Raw genomic sequence first — 15432 nt, forward strand, 5'->3', positions numbered from 1 at the left:
CTTAAACTCCTGGCCTCAAGCAATCCTCCCACCTCAGCCTTGAAAACTGATGAGATAACAGGTGTAAGCCACTGTGCCTTGCCAAAATATTTTTTTTTTTTGAGACAGAGTCTTGCTCTGTTGCCCAGGCTGGAGTGCAGTGGTGTGATCTGAGCTCACTTCAACCTCCGCCTCCTGGGTTCAAGCAATTCTCCTGCCTCAGCCTCCCAAATAATTGAGACTACAGGCACCTGCTCCCACGCCCAGCTAACTTTGTTGTTGTTGTTGTATTTTTAGTAGAGATGGGGTTTCACCATACTGGCCAGGTTGGTCTCAAACTCCTGACCTTGTGATCTGCCTGCCTTGGCCTCCTGAAGTGCTGAGATTACAGGCATGAGCCACCCTGCCTGGCCACCAAAATACTTTTAATACAACACATAAAAACTTGGCAAACTGGTAAATACCTGTGAGTTTAGCACTGTGCTACACTCACTATGTACACATAGTACTTCTGTTCTGGGAAATTATAATGCAGAAAAATAGACAAGACCAACATTTGCAGAGTATGTACTAAATACTAGTAGTATTTGTATCTACCTGTATAGTTTCTGAACCCTCTAGATCAATATCATTTGGTTGCTTATTTAAAATGTGATGTTTCTTGGAAACTTCCTCAATGATTTGGATTCATTAGGTCTGGGTGATTCTCATGTATATTCACATTTGATAGCACATGTGAAAATTAGTCCAGCAGATAATAAATATTGAATTTAGAATTAGGGTAAATGCTTTAGGGTAAGAATAATTAGGAAGATTTGTGCAGAAGCAAGCACTGGGGCTGCTCAGCTGAAGATGATTCTGGATATGTAGAAAAGAAGGAAGATCACACTTTTCGTTTAACGAGGAGCATGAGCTTTAATATAGAGTTAAGATTCACTAAATAGGGGATAATGGTAAGGCCAGCCCAACTACAGAATCATATCAGAAACTGCAAGAAATAAGGCAGAGTTCTGAAGTGAGGTCTATACCAGGCGGAGAAGCTTAGAATATAAACTATAGAACACGGGCCAGCATAATGAAATTGGTAACTGGAAAAATCAGTCCCATTGCTGTAGGTAGGAGGGCCTGAGAACAGAAACCCTGGTGGGAGGGGTACAAACTGAGGCAGTGTTTCAGTAATTCAGGTGGAGAATGATAATGGCTTTGAGTATACAGGACCCGACAATCTAATTTGTGGGATCTACTACAAAATGAAAATATGAGGATTCTGTTTAAAACATATAAGGCGATTCATGACAGTAACAGCAAAGAGATTTCCACATGTGTGTTCACATGGTTTGGCTCTGTGTCCCCACCGAAATCCTCATCTCGAATTGTAATGCCCACATGTGGAGGAAGGGAGGTGATTGAGTCATGAAAGAAGTTTCCCTCATGTTTGCCTCATGATAGTGACTTCTCACAAGAGCTGATGGTTTTATAAAGGGCACTTCTCCCTTCACTTCCTCCTCTCTCTCTCCTGTCACGATATAAGACTACCTTGCTTCCTCTTCACCTTCTGCCATGACTGTAAGTTTCTTGAGACTTTCCCAGCCATTCAGAACTATGAGTCAATTAACCCTCTTTCCTTTATAAATTATCTGGTAGTATCCTTATAGCAATGTAAAATGAACTAATAGAGAGGGGGGGGGAGAGAGAGAGAGAGAGAGAGAGAGAGAGAGAGAGAGAGAGAGAGAGAGAGAGAGAGAGAGTTTGTAACATGGGGACACTATTTATCAGTACAGGTCCCTGTTCTTGAAGCTGGCCCTAAGAGTAGGGTGTAATGCAATGCGGCCATAAAATGGAGGCCATGAGAATGCTTTCCTAAAAAATTTCATCTGTGAATAACATTTGAAAATTTAACATGAAGAAATACAAATTTGTTTATTTGCATGGACTATATTATTGAATTACTGTGGTTGTCTGGCTATTAGGTACATTTGAGAGTGCAATCTCAGAACTGGCAATTAATTGAAACTAGTAAATAAGGCAAAATCAAAAGCTACTTTAAAGAATGGTACATGTAGGGCTTTCAGGAAAAGGAATTGGAAAAGATAAATGTGAACTTCTCTAGTCTAAGTACTTTAGCCAAAATATTATTTGGAAAGAAAGATTCCAAATTTGCTTTTTCATTCTGGATTTGAAGGTAGAGAAGTAGATTCACTTAAAAATTTTCTGCAGTTAGTTGGAGCTATGAGTCCAACACCTGCTAAAAGGGAAAGATTATATATATAGATTTTAGGATCACATCTGATAAGAGTTAAAAGAAGAAGGGAGAATTTTGCTTTCTACAAAATTGAAAACTTGGATGCTTCAATTCAAAAAGTTGAACCGATGCACAAACCCATGCTTTGTATCAGGCCACACCTGAGCTAAATTGCAGAGGAGGTGAAAATTGTCTTGGTGTCCTCCTGTTTCTTGTTCATGTGCCTGTTCTTTCTCTGGCACTCTCTGGCTGCTACTGCATTTCTAAAAATGCTTACTGAAGCATTAACTTATAAAAGTAAAGACGGAAGTGTTAGCTGAAAGGGATTTGTATGTGAACTTTCTCACCATACATATTGACAGAGGTCTCCTAAAAATCCAACAACCACTATTTGAACCCAAGAAATGGAGCTTGAATGCTGCAGGTGGTAACTGGGGGCATGGGGTCCTCTCTCTAATTATCTCACAGAGGGTAACTTTCTTTGTTCATAAGGCCAGTAAAGTCTGGAAGGATTAATACACACATACCCAGCCCTGTCATCTTTGTCTTCTTAAGCCTGTAATCTAAAAGCACAAGTTCTGTTAGGATTGAGAAGGCATGATTTAAGTGTTCATTCAACAAACATGCATTAAGTGGTGACTATGTGCCAGGCCTTGCAGTATGTCCTGTGTCTCTAACAGAAAACAAGAGTCAAACCTATATGCACAGAGCTTACATCCTATTAGAAGAGACAAATCAAGAAAGAGGACATGCTGTACAACTGGATAAGCTCACAGGTTAGTCAGTGGCCATTGTGGGGCATCAAGGAGGGAAACCTAATCCAGTCAGGATGGGCTTCCAAAAGCAGGCATGGTTCAAACTGATGGAATTACAGAACTTTTAAACTTTCTTTCAAGTTCACGGTTACCTTAAATTTTTTAGGTAAACTTGTGTCATGGGGGTTTGTTGTGCAGATTATTTTGTCACCTCAGTATTAAGCCCAGTACCTACTAGTTATTTTTCCTGATCTTCTCCCTCCTCTCACATTCCACCCTCTGATGGGCCCCAGTGTTTGTTGTTCCCTTCTATGTGGCCATGTGTTTCATCATGACTCTCACCTACAAGTGAGAATATGCAGTATTTGGTTTTCTCTTCCATGTTAACTCTCTAAGGCTAATGACCTCCAGCTCCAGCCATATTCCTACAAAAGACATGATCTCATTCTTTCTTGTGGCTGCATAGTATTTCATGGTGTATACATTCCACATTTTCTTTGTCCAGTCTACAACTGATGGGCATTTAGATTGATTTCATGTCTTTGCAATCATAATGAGCGCTGCAATGAACGTACAGGTGCATGCGCCTTTATGGCAGAATAATTTATATTCCTTTGGGTATAGACCCAGTAATGGGATTGCTACGTCAAATGATGGTTCTGTTTTTAAGTCTTTGAGGAATTACCACACTGTTTCCACAATGGTTAAACTAATTTACACTCCCACCAACAGTGTGTAAGTGTTCTTTTTTCTCTACAACCTCACTAGCACCTGTTGTCTCCAAATTTTATAATGGTCACCATTCTAACTGGGTTGAGATGGTATCTCAACGTGGTTTTTGTTTGCATATCTTTAATGACCAGTGATGATGGGCATTTTTTCATATGTTTGTTGGCCTCATATGCATTTTATTTTGAAAAGTGTCTGTTTATGTCCTTTGCACACTTTTGAATGGGTTTGTTTGTTTTTTTCTTGTAAATCTGTTTTAGTTCTTTGTAGATTCTGGAAATTAGCCCTTTGTCAGATAGGTAGATTGCAAAATTTTTTTCCCATTCTATTGATTGCTGGTTCACTCTAATGATTGTTTCTTTTGCTGTACAGAAGCTCTGGAGTTTAATTAGATCCCATTTGTCTATTTTGACTTTTGTTTCCAACGCTTTTGGTGTTTTAGTCATGAAGTCCTTGCCTATGCCTATGTCCTGAATGGTTTTGCCTAGGCTTTCTTCTAGGGTTTTCATGGTGGTAGGCCTTATGTTTAAGTCTTTAATCCATCTGAACTTAATTTTAGTGTAAGGTGTCAGGAAGGGGTCCAGTTTCTGCTTGCTGCACATGGCTAGCCAGTTTTCCCAATACAATTGATTAAACAGAGAATCCTTTTCCCATTGCTCTTTTTTGTCATGTTTGTCAAAGATCAGATAGTTGTAGATGTGTGGTGTTGCCTCTGAGGCCTCTGTTCTGTTCTATTGGACTATGACTCTGTTTTGGTACCAGTACCATGCTGTTTTGATTACTGTCACCTTGAAGTATAGTTTGAAGTCAGGTAGCATGACAAAAGTGAGCTTTGTTCTTTTTGCATAGAATTGTCTTGGCTATGCGAGCTATCTTTTGGTTCCATATGAAGTTGAAGGTAGTATTTTCCAGTTACGTGAAGAGGGTCATAGGTAGCTTGATGGGAATAGTGTTGAATCTATAAATTATTTGGGCAATATGGCCATTTTCACAATATTGATTCTTCCTAACCATGAGCATGGAATGTTTTTCCATCTGTTTGTGCCCTCTCTTATTTCCTTGAGCAGTTGTTTGTAGTTCTCCTTGAAAAGGTCCTTTACATCATTTGTTAGTTGTATTCCTAAGCATTTTATTCTCTCCATAGCAATTGTGATTGAGAGTTCATTCTTGATTTGGCTCTCTGTTATTGGTGTATAGGAATGGTTGTGATTTCTGCAGTTGATTTTGTATCATGAAACTGCTGAAGTTGCTTATCAGTTTAAGGAGATTTGGGGCTGAGATGATGGAATCTTCTAAATATACAATCATATCGCCTGCAATAGGGACAATTTGGCTTCCTCTTTTTCTAACAGAATAACCTTTATTTCTTTTTCTTGCCTGAGTGCTCTGGCTACTACTTCCAATACTATATTGAATAGGAGTGAAGAGAGAGGGCATCCTTGTCTAGTGCCAGATTTCAAAGGGAATGCCTCCAGTTTTTGCCTATTAAGTATGATATTGGCTGTGGGTTTGTCGTAAATAGCTTTTATTCTTTTGAGACACATTCCATCAACACCCAGTTTATTGAAAGTTTTTAGCATAATGGGCTGTTGAATTTTGTTGAAGGCCTTCTCTGCATCTGTTGAGATGATCATGTAATTTTTGTCTTTGGTTCTGTTTATGTGGTGGGTTACATTTATGGACTGTGTATGTTGAACCAGCCTTGCATCCCTGAGATGAAGCCTACTTAATCATGATGGATAAGCTTTTTGATGTGCTGTTGCAATTGGTTTGCCAGAATTTTAATGAAGATTTTTGTATATATGTTCATCATGGATATTGGCCTGAAATTTTCTTTTTTTTGTTGAGTCTCTGCCAGGTTTTCCTATCAGGATGATCTTGGTCTCATACAATGATTTGGGGAGAATTCCTTCTTTGTGGACTGTTTGGAATAGTTTCAGAAGAAGTGGTACCAGCTTCTCTTTGTATGTCTAGTAGAATTTGGCCGTGATTCCCTCTGGACCTGGGCTTTTTTTGGTTGGTAGGCTACTAATTGCTGCCTCAACTTCAGCCCTTTTTATTGGTCTATTCAGGGTTTCAACCTCTTCCTGGTTTAGGCTTGGGAGGGTGCAAGTGTCCAGGAATTTATCCATTTCTTCCAGGTTTACTGGTTTATGTGCATAGATTTTTTTGTAGTAATCTCTGATGGTAGTTTGTATTGTGGAATTGGTGGTGATACCCCCTTTATCATTTTTTATTGCATCTATTTGATTCTTCTCTCTTTTCTTTTTTATTAATCTGGCTAGCAGTCTATTTTGTTGATTTTTTTCAGAAAAAAGAGCTCCTGGATTTATTGATTTTTTTGAAGGATGTTATGTTTCTCTATCTCTATCAGTTCTGCTCTGATCTTAGTTATTTCTTGTCTTCTGCTAGCTTTTGAGTTTTTTTGACCTTGCTCCTCTAGCTTTTTCAATTTTGACAATAGGGTTTCCATTTTAGATCTTTCCTTGCTTCTTGTGTGGGCATTTATTGCTGTAAATTTTCCTCTAGACACTGTTTTAAATGTGTCCCAGAGATTCTGTTATGTTGTCTTTGTTCTTATTGGTTTTGAAGAACATCTTTATTTCTGCCTTCATTTCATTGTTTATCCAGTCAACATTCAAGAGACAGTTGTTCAGTTGCCATGAAGTTGTGCAGTGCTGAGTTCGTTTCTTAATCCTTAGTTCTAACTTGATTGCACTGTGGTCTAAGACACTGTTTGTTATGATTTCTGTTATTTTACATTTGCTGAGGAGTGACTTACTTCCAATTATGTGGTCAATTTTATAGTAGGTGTGATGTGTGCTAAGAAGAATTTATATTCTGTGGCTTTGGGGTGGAAAGTTCTTTAGATGTCTATTAGGTCTGCTTGGTCCAGATCTGAGTTCAAGTCCTGGATATCCTTGTTAATTTTCTGTCACATTGATGTGTCTTACATTGACAGTGGAGTGTTAAAATCTCCCATTATTATTCTGTAGGAGTCTAAGTCTCTTTGTAGGTCATTAAGAACTTGCTTTATGTATCTGGGTGCTCTTGTACTGGGTGCATATCTATTTAAGATCATTAGCTCTTCTTGTTGCATTGATCCTTTTATCATTATGTAATGCCCTTCTTTGTTTCTTTTGATCTTTGTTGCTTTAAAGTCTGTTTATCAGAGACTAGGACTGCAACTCCTGCTTTTTGTTGCTCTCCATTTGCTTGGTAAATCTTCCTCCCTCCCTTTATTTTGAGCCTATGTGTGTCCTTGCATGTGAGATGGGTTTCCTGTATACAGCACATCAATGGGTTTTAACTTTTTAACCAATTTGCCAGTGTGTGTCTTTTGATTGGGGCGCTTAACCCATTTTCATTTAAGGTTAATATTGTTATGTGTGAATTTGATCCTGCCATTTTGATGCTAGCTGGTAGTTTCGCCTGTTATTTCATACAGTTTCTTCATCGTGTTGATGATCTTTATTATTTGGTGTTTTTGGAGCAACTGGTACTAGTTGTTCCTTTCTATGTTTAGTGCTTCTTTCAGGAGCTCTTGTAAGCAGCCTGGTGGTGATGAAATCCCTAAGTAACTGCTTGTTGGTAAAGGATTTTATTTCTCCTTTACTCATAAAGCTTTGTTTGTCTGGATATGAAATTCTAGGTTGAAACTTCTTTTCTTTAAGGATGTTGAATATTGGTGCTGACACTCTTCTGGCTTGTAGGGTTTCTGTGGAGAGATTCGCTGTGAGTCTAATGGGGTTCCCTTTGTGGGTAACCCGACCTTTCTCTCTGTCTGCCCCTAGCATTTTTTCCTTCATTTCAACCCTGGTGACTCTGACAATTATATGCCTTGGGGTTCCTCTTCTTGAGGAATATCTTTGTGGTGTTGTCTGTATTTCCTGGACTTGAATATTGGCCTGCCTTGCTAGGTTGGGGAAGTTCTTCTGGGTAATATCCTGAAGAGTGTTTTTCAGCTTGGATTCATTCTCTCTGTCACAATGAGGTACACTTATCAAACCTAGATTCAGCCTTTTTACATAATCTCCTATTTCTTGGAAGTTTTGTTCATTACTTTTTACTTTTTTCTCTAATCTTGCTTTCTCATTTTATTTCATTGAATTGATCTGCAATCTCTGATATCCTTTCTTCTGCTTGGTTGATTTGGCTATTGAAATTAGAGTATGCTTCGCAAAGTTCTCGTATTGTGTTTTTCAGCTCCATTAGGTCATTTATATTCTTCTTTAAGCTGTTTATTCTTGTTAGCATTTCGTCAAACCTTTTTTTAATGTTCTTAGTTTCTTTGCATTGGGATAGAACATGTTCTTTTAGCTCAGAGATGTTTGTTATTACCCACCTTCTGAAGTCTGTTTCTGTCAATTAATCAGATTCATTCTCTGTCCAACTTTGTTCCCTTGCTGGTGAGGAGATGTGATCCCTTGGAGGAGGAGAGGCGTTCTGGGTTTGGGTGTTTTCATCCTTTTTGCAATGGTTTCTTCTCATCTATGTGGATTTATCTACCTGTGGTCTTTGTAGTTAGTGACATTCAGATGGGGTCTCTGAGTGGACATCCTTTTTGTTGATGATGAAGTTATTTCTTTCTGTTTTATAGTTTTCCTTCTAACAGGCCCTTCTGCTGTAGGACTTCCGTAGGTCCACTTCAGACCCTGCTTACCTGGGTATCACCTGTGACTGATGCAGAACTGTAAGGGTTTCTGCTAGTTTCTTTATCTGCTATCTTTGTCCCAAAGGATACCCATCAGATGTCAGCCTGAGCTCTCTTTTATGAGGTGTCTCTGGATATACAGGGATGAGGGAGCTACTTGAAGAGACAGACTTACCATTATAGGAACTCAAGTGCTGAGCTGTGAGATCCACTGTTTCATTCAGAGCTTCTGGGCAGGTGCGTTTAAGTCTGCTGCAGCAGAACTCATAACCACCTTTTTTCCCAGGTGCTCTGTCCTGGGAAGGTGGGGCTTTATTTATAAGTTCCTGATGTGCTGCTGCTTTTTCTCAGACATGCCCTGCCTAGCTAGGAGGTAGCCTAGTCACAGTCTGCCAGCAGAGTTGTTACAGAGCTGCCATGGGCTCTGTCCAGCTGCTGTGTGAACTTCCTTGCAGTTTTGTTTATAGAGGTATAGTTAGAACTGCCTTGGTAATGGCAGACTGCCTCAGTAATGGTGGATTGCCTCGGTGATGGTGGACTGCCTTGGTAATACTGGACTGCCTAAGTAGTGGCAGACTGCCTCGGTAATGGCAGATGCCCTTCCCCCCACAGAACTGGACCATCCAGGGTCCAGCTGCACTTCCTGTGAAACTCTCAATCCAGAGTGTTTCAGATTGCTGGTCTTTGTGGGAGTGTGACCTGGTGAGCCAAGTCACCTGGCTCCCTGTTTCACCCCCTTTTCTTCAGTTGAATGGGCAGCTCTGTCTCCCAGGCACTCCATGCACCAGTTGAAATGGCCACCCAGATTTGTGTGAGTTGTTGTGTAGAGAGCTGCTGCACAGCCGTGCTGGAAACTTGTGGTGTTTTTCAGCCTGGGAATCCCCTGGTCTGTGGGCATTAATAACTCTTTTGGAAATGCAGTGGTCACTCACCCTATGGGTTGTTCTCTCTGGGAACTGCTCTCCAGAGCTGCTCCTATTTGGCCATCTTTGATGAGTCCCATGAGCTAAAGACCTTAGATTCTTTTTAATTCAGAATGAGTAGTTATAAAAATATATTATTAAAATATAATGTTTATAACACATTAAGCATAACTTCCAAAATGTAAATATTATATACAAATTGTCACAAATGTTTTAGTGATGTTTCTGAGGTAAAATATTTTAAATATAACTTTGGTGACTGTTTTTTTGTTTAGTTTAGTTTCGTTTTGTTTTGTTTTTTTGAGCAGGACAAAAATAATATAAAGCTCCAGTTCAAAGTGTCAAGTTGTGAGTGGCAATTATAATTTCCTACTTGTAATGAAGATTTCAAATTAAAAGAAAGCGAAAACATGATAATATGACAGCAGTTTAAAAAAATTCTAAGTGGCACCTAATATTCCGCCAAAGATAATAGTCTCTTTCTTCTCTTTTTCTCTATTCTTCATTTTCTCTACCTTTATAGTGGAGACGGTAACATCTCCTTATTAGGATTTGATGTTAGTTGAAAATAAATGAGTATCAGTAAACTGCTTAGAACTGTACCTGGCACAGAATAAGTGCTCAGCGAATGTTGGCTATAACATAAGCATAATTCAGAAAATCTTAGTAGTTTATATACAAATTAGAGTTTCTGTTTTTGCCAAAGCAACTGAAATACAGGCAAAGAGAATGGTTCAACTTCCTACTTTGCCTGGGCAGAAAAGCCCCGGGAATTAAGTTCAGAATTATTCTGTTAAGCATGTTATCTTGAGAGTATTTTCAATGTTATGTTCACACCTTCATTTATAAGGGATTCTGAATATTTATTATTTGTTTCAGATCACAAAGTCTGAGAGGCTAGAGAATTTACCTAAGAACCTTCATGCAGAACTCTCAGTAGACTCATGAATATGCAGTGTTTAAATACTACTTGAGAGCAATTGCATCAATGCTTGATATACGTCACAAGAAAGATACAATCTGTAATATCTACTTTACAGTTTTGAATTATGTTGGCCTGGTAAAAACAAATAGCAGGAAGAGTGACTAAATGAGAGTGTCTATAAACCAGAAACATTCCTTTCATTCTGAAGGCAAACTTTCCATAAAAACATTCTGTGGATTCAAGATCCTTTTACAGCAGTATGGCAAGTTTTATAATGCATTAAAATACTTGGAAAGCACATCTTAGAAGGCGTTCAGTTTAGCCTAGCCTGTGATCCCTATCGAATTGACCAGTGAAAAGACCAGGAGAGAAAGGACCCATCTGTGTGCATTATGAACTGATTATTTAAACTGTTTCATATGAGTCTTTTTAAACCAAAAATTGTTGTTTTGATATGTAAATACACAAAGCCAACGCTTAAAATGCTTCAACTTTTTGATTTTTTTACCCCCATATTCCTTTTATATTGAAACATAATTTACATGCAGTAAAATGCACAGATTTTAAGCGTGTTGTTTGTTAAATCGTAGAGAATATGTACTATGCACACCCATTTCACTATCACTCCAATAACCCCAAATTTCCATTACACCAGAATTATTCCTCCTTTTTTTTTGTTTCCCATCCCCTTTCTACCTACTCCAGGTAACCACTTCCTGATATCTGTTACTATAGATTCATTTTACACATTACAGAATTTCATATGGAGTCAACAAATTACAATGTTTTGTATCTGTTTTTTTCACTTCGTACACAATTTTTGAGATTCACCCACATGATGAATATATGAGTAGTCCATTCCTCTTTATATATTGCTAAGTAGTATTCCATTGTATAAATATACCATTCATTGCTGATAAATTCTGCTGGGCATTTGAGTTTAATACTGGGCTATTATGAATGAAGGCACTAGGAGCATTCATGAGCAAGTCTATGTGTGAACGTATGTTTTAATTTTTTAAATTAAGTATCAGTGGAATTGCTGGGTCACAAGGTATCTGCTTAATTATATAAAAGAAACAAGCAATTTTCCAAGTGATTGAATGAACACTTCTAATAGAAACGTATGAGTTTTAGGTGTTCCACATCCTCCCAACAGATAACATTTTTAGTTTTTAAAATTATAGTCACTCTATTGGTGATGAAGTAGTATGCCATTATTATTTTTCAATCTTTTGGTAGAATAAAACCTAAAGTCTTTCCTTTAACTATTCTACTCTTTCTTTAATTCTGCTGGATGAACTCCTGTAGAATGCAATGAATTGTAAAGTCTATGATTGCAAACTAATACAATTTATACATTTTTATAGTATAAAATATTTGTATGGTTCCATTTACCTTTTGATAAGAATTATGTTTAAACATATTTTCAGGCATTATGTTTCAAAATAATTCTCATGTTTTATGAAAGCTTATGGAACATATTTTTAAATTATTAAACTACATTATCAATACTTTCTGAATGGTTTAATTTGTCATATAATTACTTATTCCCATGAAGTTTTTTTTTAATAAAAAATTATATAGAAAAAACTGGAGTCTCTAAGTGTAGAGGTTATAATTTGAGGAAGGTATAATAAATAGCAAAGGTACTATGATGAGGTTTGAGATTCACTCATTACACTAAGAGGATGGAAAAAAGAGAAATACCCTTAATTGAGAAAGGTCATTGTATTAGTCTGCTTACATGCTGCCAAAGAAAGACGATTAACTGGACTTACAGTTCCACATGGCTTGGGAGGCCTCACAATCATGGCAGAAGGCAAGAAGGAGCAACTTATATCCTATGTGAATCATGGCAGGCAAAGAAAGAGTTTGTGCAGGGAAATACCCCTTTTTAAAACCATTATATTTTGTGAGACTAATTCACTATCACAAGAACAGCACAGGAAAGACCCACCCCCAGAATTCAATCACCTCCCACTAAGTTCTTCCCATAACACTTGGGAATTGTGGGAGTTAATTATAGCCACTCTATTGGTTATGAAGAAGTTCATAGTTCACAATTCAGGATGAGATTTTGATGGGGACATAGCCAAACAACATCAGTCATAAATATCAATAAGTAAAAATCACAAAGAATTCATAAATTCATCATTCAAAAATGTGACAGTAAATATGGTTGCCTAATTCAGCAAATAAAAAGTATAGGATTCTTAATTAAATTTGAATTCCAGATAAAGAACTTTTTTTTAATACAAACATGTTTCATAAATATTTGGTATATACTTATGCTAAAAACATATTTTCTATTAATTCATGTTTAACTGGCCATCCTGTATTATATCTGGCAACCATATCAGTATAATATATGCATATAAATATACATATATACAGATATTGTTTTAGTCATTGTTGTTTCTGTATACAGAATCTGTATTAGAGATTATTTTAAAGTGACACATTCCAAATGCACACAATATGGTAGATAAACTTTGAAGGTCTCAAGAACATATGTATCTACAAGCAAAAACACAAAAATATCAGTTGGCGTGCGAGTTTGCTAGCACTGCCATAACAAGATACCACACACTGGGAGGCTTAAACACAGCAACATGTTTTCTCCCAGTTCTGGAGGCTGGAAATCCAAGATCAAAGTATTGTCAGGGTTGGTTCTTTCTAAAAACCCTGAGGGAAGAATCTGTTCTCACCCTCTCTCCTTGACTTGTACGTGGCTGTCTTCTTCCTGTGTCTTCACATTGTCTTCCTCTGTATGTGTCTATGTCCAAATTTTCTCTTCCTACTATAGGCACTGGATTAGAACACATCGTCATGATCTAACTTTAACATAATTATCTGTGTAAAGAACCTGCCTTAAAAAACAGTCACATCCTGAGGCACTGAGGATGAGGACTTCATATATAAAATTTGGCAGGGGGAGGACACAATATAGCCTGTAATTATTGCAAAGAAGATATGAAAAAGACTGAGGAAGAAGAGAACGAGATACAGGCAACGAGAAAAATGAGAGCCAATATGGTATTTAGATTACGAATAAGAAATATTGCAATTTAAATGTGCTTTCATATTGCCACTATGAGAATTAAGAGGTAGTTACCTGAAACACTTTGCAGCTTCTCATAGATATTGGAAATCTCAGTAGAGCCAAGGTTCCTACTCCCACTAAAATAAATCTCGGTGTGACAAGTAAAAGAAAGCATGTGAGAGAGATAGCTAAACTTCTAAAAGTGTTATTTCATCTCCTCTAATATTTCAAATGTAGATCAAACAGGAAAAAAGAAGAGAATAGATTTGGAACCATATTTTAAAATATTTTCCAATTCAGAATGCTTAATGGATGCATTGAAATTCACGTTGAATAATGAAAGGGATTTTTTTTTCTAAAATGCTCATTTAAAATCATATTTTATTAAAATAGCGCTTATGGGACTGTTCTCTGCTCCCTCAGGAACAATCACCCTTGGTTAACACAGAACCCTGGTCCTGTTTATTAGAACACATTAAGAACTGAATCACGGTTCTTCCCCCTCATACTTGAAGAAAGCAAAAACGTTAAAACAATTTGATAGATATTTAATACTATTTCAACATTAATTACCTTGGACATACTTTGTGTGTGTTTAAATCTTAAAAGTTCCATCTTATACAATTTTCTGATAAAGTGATATTCTTGTGTCTATAATTTTTAAAATTTCACAGTAACTTAGCTACATTAATTCTCATTTAAAGAAAATGCTTCACCAGGCAGAATATAATTTATATCATAACCATGAGAATAATATTATGAGAGGAAGGCTATTGTTTATATATTTCACAGATTCTCACATTTTAAGAAAGAGTGTCATAAATTCAGCTCACTACAATCTTTAGTAAATACATTTATCAAATTCATCTGTTTGATAGCATAAAACTTAATTTTTTTCTTTTATTCTAAGATTTTTCTAATCTAGCAGTAAACTGAATAATTCTATAATGTCTCTAGCTGGCTTATTCATTATTCAACCTGAGAAAATGTACAGGATGCTAAACCATGTAAGTATGCCACACATCATATCAGTGAGGCCTTCTGTGATGCTACCAGCTGTTTTACTTTCTCTGCTGTGTCTGAATACATCTATCGCGGTACTTATCTATCTAACTAGAATTAATTGTTTGCATGCCTGTTGCCCCTTACTATACTATGAGCCCAAGGGCTCCTATTTACCAACACTTAGCACAAACATATGGTTAGCATTAACTAAATAAAAGTCTGTTGGATGAATAAAAGAATGCATGCAATTAAAATAATTATAGTAATTATAGTAGGAACAGTTCTAATTTACTGAGACCTTATTATGTGATAGGTAGCATGCTAGCCTGGTTATATAGATTGCTTTGCTTTCTTCTCACAACAACCTTGTATTAGAGATGTTACCATTAACTATTTACTAGATAATGATATCAGACTTGAAGCAATAAACAGCAGTTCCGCTGAACTGAAGTCTTTCTGTTTTCAAATCTTGAGACTTCCTATGGTACAGTAGTTAAGAGTCTGGCCTGCAGAACCACACTGCCTCGGTTAGACTCCTGGTTGAGCCTTTTATTAGCTAGCTGCATGACCATGGGCGATTTATGGAGTAGTTCTAAGCCTCAATGTCTTAATATTCCTGTGCCTTAGTTTGCCATCTGTAAATTAGAGATAGTGAGAATTACCCATGTCTGAGATTGTGTTGGGTTATAAATGACTTGCCACACCCAAAGCACTTAGAATTATTCCCTGGCTTTGGTAAGTACTATGTAAGTGTTAGCATTTTTATTCACATAGATTGCCTTCATATTATGCTATATATTTAGCATTGTAAATTTTTATTGCCTGATTTACCACTCTGCTTTCAGTTCTAGAATATACCGCAAACCTGCTATATGTTATTCACTCTTCAGTTACACTGGCACAATGTTTACACCAGCCCTGGTCACTTTTTCTTGCAATCAGATCCCTTTAATATAAAGCTCAGGTTAAAACTGAGCAAGACTCTGCAGGTGTAACTTTGTGCTACCTAAACAAAAGAGATGAATAGATGAGGTGGCTGAGTATGTCTAGACAGAAACAGAATCAAAGAAACAAATGATCTGGGGCATCATGTGTCATACTATTACAAGGCCAATTTGTCAGTCTACTATACTTGGTGGAATATTCGGTTTTGAGCAAAGAAAGGAAATGGTAA

The sequence above is a fragment of the Callithrix jacchus genome, chromosome 2, assembly GCF_049354715.1.
Source record: "Callithrix jacchus isolate 240 chromosome 2, calJac240_pri, whole genome shotgun sequence".
Taxonomy (NCBI): domain Eukaryota; kingdom Metazoa; phylum Chordata; class Mammalia; order Primates; family Cebidae; genus Callithrix; species Callithrix jacchus.